Source organism: Meles meles, chromosome 2 (assembly GCF_922984935.1).
Source record: "Meles meles chromosome 2, mMelMel3.1 paternal haplotype, whole genome shotgun sequence".
Lineage (NCBI taxonomy): Eukaryota > Metazoa > Chordata > Mammalia > Carnivora > Mustelidae > Meles > Meles meles.
In genome coordinates, this window is record NC_060067.1 from 29,546,890 (window position 1) to 29,563,540 (window position 16,651).

The following is a 16,651-nucleotide window of genomic DNA, read 5'->3' on the forward strand; positions in this document are numbered from 1 at the left end:
ATGATGAAAATATTAAGCCTTAAAAGTTAAGTATCTTGCCAATATTCCACAGTAGGTGGTTAAAAAGAAGCCTCTGTGTGTGTGTGTGTGTGTGTGTGTGTGTGTGTGTGTGTGTGTATGTGTGTGTGTAAGGAATAAATCGTTAGATTTTGAAGATAATGATTATCATTATTTGCTGTTTAAAGCTACTCTTTCCTATTTTACGTATTCCTATTTGTTTTCACTTGTTTCTTACTGTTTCTTTGGGCTTCGCCCTTAGCTGTCTTCCTACAGTCTTTATCAAAGCACAATTCACATGGAAGTCTGTTTCATCTTTCCTCAATATTTCTCTGTTATACTGCATGCAGTACTCAGTTAAGAAAATATTCTGTTGGAGAGGGTATGTGCTTTGGTGAGTGTTGTGTATTGTGTAAGACTGATGATTCACAGATCTGTGGCCCTGAAGCAAATACTACATTATGTTATTTAAAAAATAAAAGAAGATAACCACTTTTAATTTGCTTAAGAGTTTGATTAAATACATGAAGAATGGGACCATCAGCCAAGTATTATACTTCTACGAAAGTATCATTGAAGGTGTGCTTAATGTCACATAGTTGCCAGAGTCATAATTCTTTTCTCAGATAGTTATGTCATATCAAAAGCATGATGCCAAACACTCACTAAATCTTACCACCAGCAAGGAATTTAACAATCGGCCCAACACTCTTATTTAAAGTGAGAAATAGTGAGAAACATAGAAACCTTATGATATGCAGAAAGTTACACGTCTAGAAAATTACAGACCTCGAGTTACTTCTAGGTCAGTTAACCAAAACATCATTCTTTCCAAACAACTCATTATCCCCTTCTCCATTCAAAAAAACAGTATTAATCCTCACATCCTCAAAGTCTGCTTTCAAAGGAGTCCATGCTATTTATTAAAAACTTAATTTTATAATAATAATAGGTTGGACATTTCAGCCCCTAGCTCAAAAATTGATTCTACTCTCATTTCAACCAATGAACATCATTTTGTTCATTAAGTTGTCTGCATAATAGAAAGTTTGTCATCTAGGGGAAGAGGAAGAACATTTCTGGATTTGAGTTTCCTTTTTTTCAGAAAATTATTAAGCAATTTTGTAATTCACTGAAGTGTCAGTATATCACTTAAGTGATCAACTAGAATGATTATGGTTTTCCAGAAATTTCTATTAAATCATTTTTAAAAGAGCTTGAACATTTTTAATGATGAGAAAGAAAATAAGAATATGAATTTTTATAAGGCAAAATATGAAGCATTTTTAAAGAATCTTTGGTTTTATAGCCTGGTTCATATTTTGTTGAAGGCAATATGCTATACTTAGGGACATAGGGAACCATGACTCTATCTCTTAGGTTATTTCTGTTATTTTTTTCTTCATTGAACCCCTTCCCTATTACCATGTCCTTGATATTTAAAACATTGAACTTCTTCCATTTTCTGTGTAATCAAGTACAACCTTTTTATATGCTGAATTCTGTTTCTGCGGTACTTCTCTGCCCATTTCATCCTTAAGAATTTCAAAGTCTAGTTCTCCCTAATACTCCTACTGCAGCAGCATTTAGTTAAAACCTCTATTCAAACACTTTCTCCATAGTTCTATAATTAGCTGGATATGTATTTTCCCTGCTAGACTGTGTCCGTTAAGAATAATATCTGTAATAGAAAATACCAAAAACCCTGGTACACTGTAGGTCAACATATGTCCTAAATAAATGAAGAATGGAATGAATTAAGATATACAAGGGCTGTATGAATGGACAGAAAAATTCAATGTATATTCTTATTAATAGAAAGAGAACACATATTGCAAAACTAGCTCGTGCCTATTCTCTGTTTATGTAGTAGTATATGGATAAACAGAAGACAAATCTCAACAAAGGAAAGCAGGCAATTAATGGCAACACTTTCTAATTAACGCTCTGAAACCATTTGGTGTCAATTTTGCATCTCAGTAACTCCCTTGCAGTTAGAGTGACTGCATGACATGTTCAAAGCAATCAATGTGAAGAGAAATATTGTGGGTCATTTTTTGGCCAAGATGGTTAAATATCTAGTGTGTTTTCCCTTTTCTCTTTTTTCTACTTCAATGAGGCTCAGAAGGACAGAAAGCTAAGACAGAGAACCAGATGATGGAAGAATCTCAGATCCCTGAGTCAGCAGTTGGAGGAAATCTACTCAGGATTTTATGTGAAAAAACAACATTGGACTTTACAGGAGGGAGAGTAAACCTTTATCTCATTAAGCTGTTTGTTATTTGTTAAGGAGTGGGGGTTAATTACCATGACTGTATAAAAATGAATATTCTCTGGGCACCTGAGTGGCTCAGTGGGTTAAGCCTCTGCCTTCAGCTCAGGTCATGATCTCAGGTTTCTGGGATCGAGCCCCGCATCAGGCTCTCGGCTCCACTGGCAGCCTGCTTCCCCCTCTCTCTCTGCCTGCCTCTCTGCCTACTTGTGATCTCTCTCTCTCTCTCTCTGTCAAATAAATAAATAAATAAAATTAAAAGAAAAAACAAATAATCTCAAGAACAATGTATAATATAAAAAGCAAATTGCATGATGATACTATATATGAAAATACTAAAAGCAGGATAAATAATATTATTTACTTCGTATAGTTACGTAACAAAAACACATAAATATGCAGGAAAAGAGATCTACGAAATTCAATGTGATGGCTACTTTTACAGTACTCTGCGTTGTGGTGGAGTACTCTGGAAGTTTCAATTGTATCCGTAATGCTCTGTTTTTATTAAATTCTGAATCAATTCTGACAAAATGTTAGAATTAAATTGAGTGGAGTGTGGAGCTCCTGGATGTTAAGTCACTCTTGGTTGTTGGGTTTTTCCCCCCTTAAGTCAAGCAGAGAGTCAATTATCTTATGGTTTCACTTATTTGTGGAGCATAAGGAATAACACGGAGGACATGGTGAGATGGAGAGGAGAAGGGAGTTGGGGGAAATTGGAAGGGGAGACGAGCCATGAGAGACTGTGGACTCTGAAAAACATTTTGAGGATTTTGGAGGGGTCGGGGGTGGGAGGTTGGTGAGCCTGGTGGTGGGTATTATGGAGGGCACGGATTGCTCGGAGCACTGGGTGTGGTGCATAAACAATGAATTCTGGAACACTGAAAAGAAATTAAAAAAAATAAATACAATTTTTAAAAAAAGTCAACTTATAATGACTAGGAGGAGGTTAGGAAGAAGTTAATAAATTGTGAGTAGTTTATGTATATTCATCAAATTTGTATATTCATCAGACTCATAGGATTAGATCAAAGCACAAATCATAAAACCTGAAAAACAGAAGTCTTTCTCCTTTGCCAAGAAATGCATTTTACTTAGAGGATATAAACTTACGAGCTGCCCCAGAGTTAAACTGGTTGGGAAAATACAAAGTGAAGCAGGGATTCGTCAAATTCATAAACCCCACAAGCTGGAAAGTATTCACCACCGAGCACAGGTACGCGAGCCCACAAACAGATCTCCCTGGGAACAGTCGGGTCCCTGCATCTGTTAATGTCTCTGCTTTCCAAGCAAGCATGGCCAGTTGGCCCCACCTAGAACCTTGCTCTCAGGATTCCCACACCTAGTTTTCAGCCCTAGGCAAGCAGAACACAATGCAGACTTTCTTGGCTTGTCCCCACCTCCGTCTTGTTGCCAATTTTCTCAGTATTTGCTGCCTAGGCAGTTCATAGCTGGGCTCCGTGCCTATCGCAGCCCCCTCGGTCTCGCTGCAGGCTCATGTGTGTCTGCACAGTCAAGCAGGAAAGAAGTACCCAGATTGTACCTCTCGATAACATTCCTGCAGCAGCGATGATAAAGGGAGGTCTTGGGCAAAACTGTGTTGGTTCACAAGCTGGCTCCCTTCCTGGGTAGCAGAAAGATAAACAGAACTCCCCAGCCACTGGCCAGAATTTTAAAAGTTTATACAGAAGTCTTACGTGGATTCAGTCAGTATTGAGTACAGAGGGTCTCCACAACGCCTTGCTCTCTTGAGGTTAGTGGCTGCTCGTGTGAGCATGGTGCATGGAAGGTAATTCCAAAGACAGGGGTGGAGTGAGGAACCTCTGATGGCCTTGGTCCATTTCATAGGTCAGTTGGCGGCCATGTCTTCTTGATAACCGCCCCCAACAAATTGGAAAGTCTTTTAAGTTTATCTCTGGGCCTCCCACATCCTCTTTTACTAACTGCCCCTACTCAGTTGCATTTCATTTTTTAGGTAACTTGACCTTTGAACTTCATCCACCCTTGAACTGCAAATTGTCTATAATGCTCTCATTTTCACTTTGATTAAAACTTATTCTCACCAATGAGTTAACTCCCTAATATTGTAACACTTTTAAGCTTTTTACCTCCAGCTATGGAAAGACTTTCTCCTCACCAGTGGCAATGAGTTAAAAAAGTGTCAGGTTCAAAAATTTAATGCGTTAGTTATTAATATAGCTAACACTTTATTAGTGTTCACTATGTTCCAGGGACTCTTTGAATTGTTTTAACATATATTAACACATTTAACCTTCATTAACAATTCTATAAAATAGGCACTATCGTTGTCCTTATTTTGCAAATAATGACAATGAAGCCCAGGGTAATAAAAAGATGTTTCCAAGGGCAAATAGCTAAGAAATGGGTGGCTAGGTTTGGAAAAGGTCAAGCCAATAATATCCAGCTTTGGGGAAGAAGATAGAGGAACTTCGCTACATATTAAGGATAATGTGAGGATGACATAGGGGCTCCTGGGTGACTCCGTTGGTTTAGCATCTGCTTTTAGCTCAGGTCATGATCCTGGGGTCCTGGGATTCTGCTAAACAAGGAGTCTGCTTCTCCCTCTTACTCTGCACCCTGTCTCATGTGTGTATACATATGCTCTCTCTATATAAAATAAAATAAACTAATATATGATAATGGCATGATCATTTCAGCACAATAAATGGTGTCAGATAAATGAGCCAATATTTCAACTTATGGTAGTTACTGGCAATAACAAAGTTATCTCAGCATTGCTTACCATATTTCCTTCATTAGTATGCAACACCATAATTGCGATGCAATCATTAAAGGAACACCAGAATAGGAAACAAGGAATTGATCTAGGTAATTTTAAAGTTCTTTCTGCTCTAATACTCTGTAAAAGGGTCTAGTTAGTTTTTTGGCTTCATCTTATTACAGTTTGTAGCTCCAGGAACATAGTCATCTAATCACATCCTAAACATTTAAAAAACAAAACAAAACAAAACAAAAACAAAACAAAAAAAGGAAAGAAAAGAAAGACTAAATTCCTAAGGTCCACTGTTCAGTGTCTTAATTTTGAACACTTTTCAACTGATTGTGAGCTCAGTTGTGAGTCCTGACACTTGTTGAAATAGTCATTCCATTTCAGACTCCATTGCTAATTCAGTTCTGGAAACAATAGTATGCTATTCAGATGGTAGTCTGCTGGGGTCAATTGGAAAGGGCTAAAAATAACAGTGTAGTAGGCAACAATGAGTTGGCAAATCCTAGAAGACACTGGTAGTGGAAACAGGCTTTGGGACAGATATGGACAGAAAAACAAAAACAGAATCAACCCAGATATGGGGAGGAGGAGATGGACATCAGGAAGTGTAACAGATGAGTACCTGTGAGGACTGATACCAACCATCGTCCTGAAATCTAACACCAAGAACAACATGCTCAGGCAGCTGATCAGGGCATGACCCTGTCAGGCTGAAGAATCAGCAACAATTAGACACCGACGATGATATACGGAGAGTTTTACCCTGGAAATCTACAAACAGGGAAAGTGCAACCCAGGAATCTGGAAGTTTTGCATAGGAAGATTCCACCAGTCCTAGGTAAAGAGAAGAACAATAGGGCTCAAGTCTAAGTTACCAGAGAGAGAGACTGAGTTAGAGGGAGTAAGTCCCAACTGAAGAGGAGGTTCAGAACCATATCAACTGCAAGAGTAAGCTGAAGTCTAGCCCCAGAGTGTTCTGAGGGTGCTGCTTAAATGGTCTTGCCTCGGATTCTTCCAAATGAGAGATCTGTGACTTCATCCATACTTCCGGACCTGACACTTCTCTTTCTTCTTGTTCATCATTTGAGACACTGGCAAGAACCGATTTTTGTTGCAGGCATTATGTCAGAGGCAGAGATATGAACCCGATGCTTGTGGGGTTCCTGGAAGGGAAATGCCACTGTGGTTTCTGCTACATTGCCTTGTTACTTATCAAAGGGGGGGTCAAGACAGTGTGTTCCACTCATTGAGAAAGCTTCCTTGAATATGTACCAAAGCTTAGCTTGGCTGAGAATGTGGAACAGCACAGTCACATTTATCCAGAGACGAGCAGAAGCCTGGTTAAAATGTCAACTGTGGCGGGAAAGAATTCTTAGTTTATCTGCAAGGGCTTGGGCAGCCCATCTAAATGCCTTGTTTTGAAAACTGCTTGGCAGAGTTTTTCAAAAGAAAGCTTTCAAAGTATACACATCCATTTTAAAAAATCTACTGAATTTGGATGAAATCTGCAGTTGCTTACTAAATGGGGGTCATCACACTCTCTTGGTTTTACTCTCTTTTTGGTCCAGTCTAGAGACCGCCTATCCCGTGCTACATTAACCACTCTGTGGCCATTATCTGAGGTTCTAGGTTCATTTGTTCTTGTCCACTGGACTAGCCCTGAAACTTCACTTCTAAAGTTTAATTCCAGAGCACTATTGTTGACAATCCTCAGTTACATGGGTTGGTATACTTACAGGAATACAACCTCTAACACCACCAGGATCCCTGTGGCCACCCTTTTGTACTGTTGTATGTCTCTTGTCAATTATCTTAACCATGATTTGTATAATTGGACTCATTAACTCTTCAGTTTCTATTTTTTTCTTCTCCTTAAAAAAATTTAAAATTGATACTATTTTGAACATGGTAGGCTTAGCAGATGGTGTTGATTAACAGTGTCAAGTGCATTAATTTTAGGTGTTATTTCTTAAAATTATATGAATAAACCTATAGAGAGAATATTTTATTATAGTGGTATTTTAAAAGTCCAGGTGTAGGAAAAAATATTTTGGTATGGCTGGGTGACTAAGTCGATTAGGCATCTGCCTTCAGCTCAGGTCATGATCTCCTGATCCTGGGATCCAGTCCCACATTGGGCTCCTTGCTCAGCAGGGAGCCTGCTTCTCCCTCTGCTTGCTTTGCTCCCAGCTTGTGCGCTCTTTCTCTGACAAATGAATAAATAAAATCCTAAAAAAAAGACAAAATATTTTTATTTTTTCCCAAATGATAGTCAATATCAGATGTTTAAAAAGTGATTTTTTTAGATTCTACCACAACCTTTCTACTCATTCTTTTTCTTTTCTTTTCTTTTCTTTCTTTCTTTCTTTTTTCTTTTTCTTTTTCTTTTCTTTTTTTTGGTACAATCTCATGGTTTTGCCACTTATAATCTCAAATGTTCAAATGTACATTTCATGTTCAGAACACTATTCAGAACCAGAGTGGCTATATAATCTCCTTGAATGTCTCCTGGTCACTATCTCCAATTCCCTCTGCCCTCATGGAGGAACTCTGTGTGTAAGTGAATGATACCACAACCCGGCATCAAGCTGGGTTGTCACCCAAAAATCTGGGTGTCATTTTTTTTGTCATCAAATGCAAACAATGCCTATCTTGTCACCGGCATATCTCTCTAGTCTTTCCATTTATTTCCAACCCCATTTCCCTGCTACTATTGCAGTTCAGGCAACCATCCTCACCTGTAATATTGTAAGCATTCCCTAACTGTCCTCCCTGCCTCTAGATTTTTCCTCACTCCAAACCATTCTTTCTTTTAACTTATTTTATTTAAATTCCATTAGTTAACATATACTGTATCATTAGTTTCTAATGTAGAGTTCATTTATTCATCAGTTGCATGTAACACCCAGTGCTCATTACATAACGTGTCCTCCTTAATGTCCATCACCCAGTTACCCCCGCACCGCCCCAGTATGTTTCCTATGATTGAGTCTCTTACAGCACTCCAAACCATTCTTTACTCAGTCTCACTCCCTTCAACCCCGTCACCACAGTTCCAGCCAGAATGACCTTTTTAAAATGCAAACTTGATTCTATCAGTCCTGAAATATATATCTTTTAATGTTCTTCCATTGCTCGGTTAGGATAAAAATGCTTCAATAGTACAGCTTAAGCCTCCCCATGACCTGAACTCCACCTACAGATCTGGCCACTTGTTCCATCTCCCCCTACTTCTCTCCATTCTCTAGAAGAGTATTCTGGTTATCTATTTGTTTTAACTTCCATTAATTTTACAATGATCAACTGGTATAATTTCTTTTTTTTTTTAAAGATTTTATTTATTTATTTGACAGAGAGAGATCACAAGTAGACAGAGAGGCAGGCAGAGAGAGAGAGAGGGAAGCAGGCTCCCTGCCGAGCAGAGAGCCCAATGCGGGACTCGATCCCAGGACCCTGAGACCACGACCCGAGCCGAAGGCAGCAGCTTAACCCACTGAGCCACCCAGGCGCCCCCAACTGGTATAATTTCAATCCCTTCACATTTGTTTGGATCTGCTTTAAAACCCCAGCACACGGTCACTTAGGAGTAATGTTTCATATCATTTGAAAAGAATATATATTCTACAGTTCTGTCAATGTTTCCTACAGTGTTTTTTCTCCCCCTGCTGAGCAGAGGGCTTGATGCGTGGCTCAATCCCAGGCCCTAAGATCATGACCTGAGCCAAAGGGCAAAGGTTTAACCCACTGAGCCAACCAGGTGCCCCTCTACAGTGTTTTTTAAAGCTATGTATTGATATGCAAACAAACTCAGTATTTTTATATTATTCTGGTAAGTTTGCGTCTTTTTCAATGTGAAACAGTCACCTTTATCTCCAATAATGATTCTTGCACCTAAAATTACTTTATCTGATAACATGGGGTATAATTTATCTTAAAATTATCTGTGTCCTTATATTTAAAGTTAGTTTCTTTTAAGTGATATAAACTGGAACTTTATTTTGTTATTCAGTCTGGCAATCGTTATCTTTCAATTGCAATATTTGCTTTCATATTTAATGTAAATATGGGAATATTTGGGCTTAAATCTATCATTTTACTACATTTTCTATTTGTCCCACTTATTCTGTGATCCTGCTTGGGTTCACATATGGCAGAATTTTGTGTTACAAGCAAAGCAAAATATGTTGAAAACATGTTAGTTATTGAATCTTATGCCAAACCCACATAAAATGTGTTTCAATGCTTGGCTTCTATAATCCCTTATTTTAGAAATGGTTTGCTTATAGGATAGATACTTTGTCATAATTCAAGTCATTGTAATCAAAAGCAAGTGAAGCAATTTGATTTTAGAGTAATTTTCTATTCATGATTGAGACAAATTATAGATATAATAGATATACCAGACTCATAAAAGGGAAGAGTTCTATCTTTATGATTATTATAGGGTATGTTTTTTACATCTTTCATTTTTTTGTTACTAAGAACTTTGTGGGGATATACACTTTGGAATAATAAATAACATTATTTCCCAAGAGTCAGACTTTCTCAGTACAACATAATGAGAGGTCTGTCTGTGAATAGTGGGCAGTTTTATAAAATTTCTAAAAGCCAGCCCCAACCTAAAGCCAGAGTCTATGGTCATAATTTCATAGGGAAGGAGAAAGGAAAAACACATTGATCATTGTAATTTTGTTGTAAACAATTCAACTGAAGAAGATTCCATTCTCAAAGAACATCAAAATGAGTCAGAAAAATAGTTGGGTGATATCAAGCAGAGGAGAAAACAAAGGCAATCATTGCATCTTTATTAGATGGCCTGAAAGAAACGCATCAAATGTATCCCAAAATCAGGTGATCCAGATTGCTAGTAAACTTTTTAAAAAGGGTGGGACGAAAGAAAAGAAGAGTGAAAGAAGACAACCTCTATATTCGTAGAAAAGTGTTAAAATGCTGAGAGTTGGCTGTCAATTCCTTAGAGCGGAGGGCTAGTAAATTACATTATGTAACTAAGCACCATGTGTAGCAGACAGCCTGCTTAGGGAAAGAGGTTTGGTAGTTATTACAGAGCCATTGGTTTCTAGTTCTGAAGCACTAGCAGAGGGAAAAGTAATGTTCTCAGTGAGTGAAAAAATAAATAAAAAGGACATCTTCGGTGTCTATATCTTCATAAAGCTATTACAAATTTGACTCTAGGATAAACCACTGGCGGTCTCTTTGAATACAGAAATGTTTTTACTGCCTCACTATTTTCTCTTGAATTCTTTCTTCTTCTTCTTTTTTAAAAATATTTTATTCATTTGTTTGAGAGAGAGGAAGAGGGGCACAGGGAGAGAGAAAAGCAGGCTCACCCCTGAGTAGAGAGCCTGACCTGGGACTCAATCCCAGAACCCTAAGATCACAACCTGAGCTGAAGGCAGCCCTTAACCAACTGAACCACCAGGCACCCCTTCTCTTCAATTCCTATTCCTTTTAGTATCAAAGGATTCCTTTTGAGATATTGTACTTGAACCACAAGTTTGTTGCATTTTTCAACATTCCCTGAAAGTTAAAATCTTACTGGATGATTTATTCACCAAGAACTACATTCATTCATTCATTCTCAGGAGAGTTTCTGAACGTAGAACATTAATCCTGGGACCCACAAAGCCTGGTTGTGTTTGACCTCAGATCAGGCACGCCCTTAGCTTACACAGCCTCTAGTTTGGTGACTGCCCAGCACCTACTCTGTATATTTATGCCTTAGCAGAAATTGCAAGCACGACATGCCAGAGACCTGTGGAATTGCCAAAATGATAAATCTATAAATGTTAAGACTGTAAATGCCAAAAGCATTTTTCCCCCAGAAGTATAATTTCTTTTTTTTTTTTTTTTAAAGATTTTATTTATTTATTTGACAGATCACAAGTAGGCAGAGAGGCAGGCAGAGAGAGTGAGAGGGAAGCAGGCTCCCTGCCGAGCAGAGAGCCCGATGCGGGACTCGATCCCAGGACCCTGAGATCATGACCTGAGCCGAAGGCAGCAGCTTAAACCACTGAGCCACCCAGGCGCCCCAGAAGTATAATTTCTAATGCTGAAAAAGCTGGATGATATGGGATCAAATACACATTCCCAGAAGAAAACTGGTTCTGGATTTTGACCAACATATCTTATTAAAAAGACATTCCAAGATACTGTGTCATCTGTTCTTACCGGGGTGTCACATGGGTTTGGCTTCAACTTAGAGTAGGCTGTTAAAGAAACAAAATGTGTTTGGAGCACCTCGAAAACCTTCTACTCAGGCCAAAGTATATCTCGTAATAGCAAAACATTCCAGAAATTATATCCAAGAGTCTGTCTTTTTTGTCAAAAGTATTAATAATGCTGCCTTGTTGCCTATTGTGCTCATAATCTTGGCATGTATGCCTTATTATTTTTTAAGATAAATTCCTAAACCTACTGGCATAAAATTTAAGCATTTAAAATTTTTAAATATATTGCCTGATAACGTAACTAGTGATTTCCTAACTTGCCTGTAAATATATGTAGGCTTGGTCAAGCATCAAGTATAGAATTAAGAGTCATAAAAAGGCTTTTAATTTTAAGACTTCAAGTCCATTGCCTGCAACTAAGTTTTCTCCTAAGAGTAGTCGGGGGTTAGCCAGTAGAATAAAAATCTCAGTGATGGAGAATCAGAAGACAGGGATTCAAATTCTGAATCTAGTAATTAGTTGCAGAAACTTGGGAAAGTCATATATTCTGTTTGAGGATCAGTCTCATACATAAAATTATGTGGCAGAACTAGATGATTTCCCTGGTTCTATTTTGGCTTTGCAATTCTGTGATGGAAGTGGGAAATTTAAAAGGTCAATATGGACATTTACTTTCTCTACAATCTAACTCCGTCCTTGCTTTACTGTCTGTTAAGCTTGAAATGTCAGAGGTTTCCTTTAGTTTAAATTTCTTAAATAACAATGAATTTCATAGATTAATTCCTTACATCAATATAAATTAAATGCTTAGAACTTGGGTCTTATGAGAATACGTAAGGCACCACCTCTACACTTAAGAAAATCAGACAGGCATGAAAAGAAACCATTCCACAAATGATCAGCACACAGGCATCAACAGTCTTCAGAGATAGTTAGAAGAACCCTTAGTCAGGAGACCACAGACAAGACTTCTCAAGTGAGGCACGATTTAAGCTAAAATTTTAAAGGTATATAAATGTTTGCCAGGTAGATAAATGGAAAAGAGAATTTCTTTGACAGGTGTCATATGAATATACATGGATGACTGATTCAGTCAGAACAGAAAAAAATTGTTACATCTAATATATCACTAGAAGAAAAAAACTGCCTTCTTTTTCTGTCATAAAGCAAATAGGTGTGATTTGAAAGTCTCATGCTATTCATAAGTCATTTTCACCAGATTTTCAACTTTTCTCCATTGTAACTTGTTTACAAAACAACTTTTTATGACATACTTTTTTATTGTAAGAGAAATCTCAGATCCTTCTTTGATCTTTATCCTCATCCATTTGTAATATGTAATGATACTGAGGTTCTTCTCTCTATTCTTAAGGATGATATTCAGGGGCACCTGGGTGGCTCAGTGGATTAAGCCGCTGCCTTCGGCTCAGGTCATGATCTCAGGGTTCTGGGATCGAGCCCCGCATTGGGCTCTCTGCTCTGCAGGGAGCCTGCTTCCTCCTCTCTCTCTGCCTGCCTCTCTGCCTACTTGTGATCTCTCTCTCTGTCAAATAAATAAATAAAATCTTTATAAGGATGATATTCAGTTCCTTTGACTCTCTTTTAAAATTATATTTAATGCCACTCCATGCAGTAGCCACCAGATGGTAATGAAGAGCAGTCTGGCTTCAGAGTCTTCTGAGGACCAAATATATCACCACTGTGTCCCACGGAGGCTTCACAGGTTTGTATGGAAAATTCAGTTCCGCACATTGTGTTGGTCTGATAGCAGGCCACTGTAAATCCGTGATATTTTGACAATTTACGTTGTGTGAACCTTATTTGTGTGTTAAGTTCTGTATTAAGGATTTTAAAGTACTAAAAAAGACATGTAGATACATTATGTACTTTTCTTTAAAGGTTTTTGCTTTTCTTTATGCTTCTTTTAAAGAGGTATCTGTTATTTAAAAATTTGAAAGGCCAGAATATTTGTGTCTTCAATTAGTGAAAATTAATATATTTTTAGGTTTACTTTTTTCTTCTGTTTATTAGCATATTTGAAGCAGGAATCTCTTTATATCACTAGTAAAGAAATTGATAAGATTAAAGTGTCCAATGTAAATATATGCAGCAAAATTACATGAAATATACAATATGTTTCACATCTTTGCCTTTTGGGTTTATATAATTGCTAAATATGTTAACTCTGTATCATTTTTTCCAACACTTATAAAGCAAATGGTGATATTTCTTCAAAGGCTTAGCCTTAAAAAAAAAAAAAAAGAGCTTAAAAGCGGTTTATTTTAGGGGCACCTGGGTGGCTCGGTGGGTTAAATCTCTGCCTTTGGCTCAGATCATGATCTCAGGGTCCTGGGATCGAGTCCTGCATCAGGCTCTCTGCTCAGCAGGGGGCCTGCTTCCCTCTCTCTCTCTGCCTGCCTCTCTGCCTACTTGTGATCTCTCTCTATCAAATAAATAAATAAAATATTTTTTAAAAAGTGGTTTATTTTAGGGGCACCTGGGTGGCTCAGTGGGTTAAGCCGCTGCCTTCGGCTCAGGTCATGATCTCGGGGTCCTGGGATCGAGTCCCGCATTGGGCTCTCTGCTCAGTGGAGAGCCTGCTTCCCTTCCTCTCTCTCTGCCTGCCTCTCTGTGATTTCTCTCTGTCAAATAAATAAAAATCTTAAAAAAAAAAAAAGTGGTTTATTTTAATAATTGTACTGCATATAACTTGTTTTTTTGCTATATTGTTTTGTAGTCTTCAAAATTCCTATAATAAGCATGCATTATTTGGCTGATTAAAAAATCAAAACAAGATTTAATACAGTGATTAATTTAGAGCTGAAATTATGGCTCATGTATGTTCAACATTTATAAATGTTCACATGTCATGAGTCTTTACTTGTGTCACAGAAATCTTAAAAAGCATCCTAAAAGCAATAATGACAATAAGTTGTAACACATGATTCAGGATTCTATTATAATTTCATACAGCTTTTTTCAGAGGAATTCAATGGCATTTGAAAGGCAAGAAAACTTTTAAATTACTTAAATAATTGAAGTAGCCAATTCCCTTTCCCTATTCCATTCCTCTTTCTTCCTCTCCAGCAATACTATTCTATTATCTTTAATTTGGTGTTTATTTTTTCATGTGGGTTACATACCACTGCATATATACCCATAAACAATGTAAAATATTTTTCATGTTTTAAATTTTATATGATTAGTATTTTACTGAAGCTATTATTCTGCCCCTTGCTTATTTTGTCTTACATTCTTGACATATGCTTGATTTCCTTCATAGTACCCCACTTATGCCCTAATACAGTATATCTATTTCCCTGTTAAAGGACATTTAATTTGTTGTTGTTTTCCACATTACAAATAATATGCTAGCAAATATGTTTAAGGGGCATGAGATGGCTTGATCATAGGGCATAATCAGGTTCAACTTTAATAATTGTCAAATGCCTTTCCAAGTTAGTTTTATGAGTCCTGTATAACTTTTGAAAGCAACATAGATAGAGAAAGATAAATACTGAATGAACCCACTGATAACGTAGAATCTAAAAAAAGTTGAACTCATAGAAACAGAATAGATAGGTTGTTGCCAGGGACTGAAGGTGGGAGAAATGGGGTGATGTTGACCAAAGGGTATAAACTGTCAATTGTTTGTAAGATGAATAAGTTCCAGGGATTTAAAGTATAGCATGTTGGCTATAATCAACAATTCTGTATTATGTACTTGAATTTTGCTAAAAAAGTAGATCTTTTTGGTTGTTATTTATTCTTATTTATTTATATGACACAGAGAGAGAGAGACCACAAGCAGGGGGAGCAGGAGAGAGAGAAGCAGGCTCCCCACTGAGCAGGGAGCCCATGGTTGGGGGGAGGGCTTGATCTCAGGACCCTGAGATCAGGGCCTGAGCCAAAGACAGAAGATTAATGTGGAGACTGAGCCACCCAGATGCCCCAAGAGAGTAGCTCTTAAATGTTTTCCCCACACGTACAAAAGAAGGTAACCATGTGAGGTGATTGATGTATCAACTAATATTACTGTGGTGATCATTTCAGAATGTATGTATATGTCAAATAAAACAACAACACCAAAATTACATTTTATTCAAATAATTCTCCAGGGAAATAGAATAAAATCTTGACCTCCTTAATTTTTGGTCCATCATGAACAAATCACTTAACATATTTAATCTTTAGTTTATTTATAAAAAGAGAAAAATAATATCTAACCATAAATATTTTTTCTGATGATTTAAATGAGAATAGCTATTAGTAAAGGATAATTGCTAATATTATACTGAAGATTATTACTATCATCATCGTCATTATTACTACTGATATAAGCATGTCAAAAATGCCTTCATGTTTTAAGGAATTTTAAAACTCATTGCATGTATATTACTTTAATTTTGTTTTAAATATAATTGAAGGAAGATAATCACAGTGATGTACAAAATTGTGCCTCCCCTCCCAATCAAAATTTTAAGTTGAAGTCATAACTCCCAGAACCTCAGAATGTGACTGTATTTGGAAATGGGGATTTTTTAAATGTCATTAAGTTAAAATGAGGTTTTTAAGATGAACCGTGATCCACATGACTGCTGTCCTTATGAGGAAACTTGAACACAATCATGCATGCATACAGAGAAAAGACCATGAGAAGGCAGAGTAAAAAGGTGGCCATCAACTGGTCTAGGAGACAGGCCTCAGAAAAAGCAACAACCCAGCTGACATCTTGATCCTGGACTTCAAGTCTCCAGTGTGAAAAAATTAACTTAGGGTATTTAAGGGGGAAAAAAAAATATATATATATATAAACATATATATACATATATATTTATAGATATATTTATATTTAAGGGGGAATATATATGTGTGTGTGTATATATATATATATTTATATTTATCACAAGATAGAACTTGGCAGCAAATTTAACAAGTTTAATTTGGAGCACTATTGGTAACCATAAATTTCCCTTCCTAAGCATTACTATTAGATGCTGGAAAAAAAAAAAAAATCTGTCACTTGATGGTAGTACTCACTTTCTTGTGGAGCATAGGGAATAACATGGAGGACATAAGGAGAAGGAGAGGAAAAGTGAATTGGGGTAAATTGGAGGGGGAGACAAACCATGAGAGACTATGGACTCTGAGAAACAAACTGAGGGTTTTGGAGGGGAGAGGATGGGGGTTGGGTGAGCCTAGTGGTGGGTATTAAGGACACGTATTGTATGGAGGTGTGGGTGTGGTGCATAAACAATGAATCTTGGAACACTGAAAAAATAAAATAAAATAAAAAATATATATAAAAAGAAAATACATACATGTAAACAAATACAATTAAGGGAAATAATTACTAGAAACAAGAAAAACAGGTTGAATTATTTCAAATTCATTTTATTGCCACCCCAAACTTTTGTGTATCAAGCTAGCTGATTGTTTGAT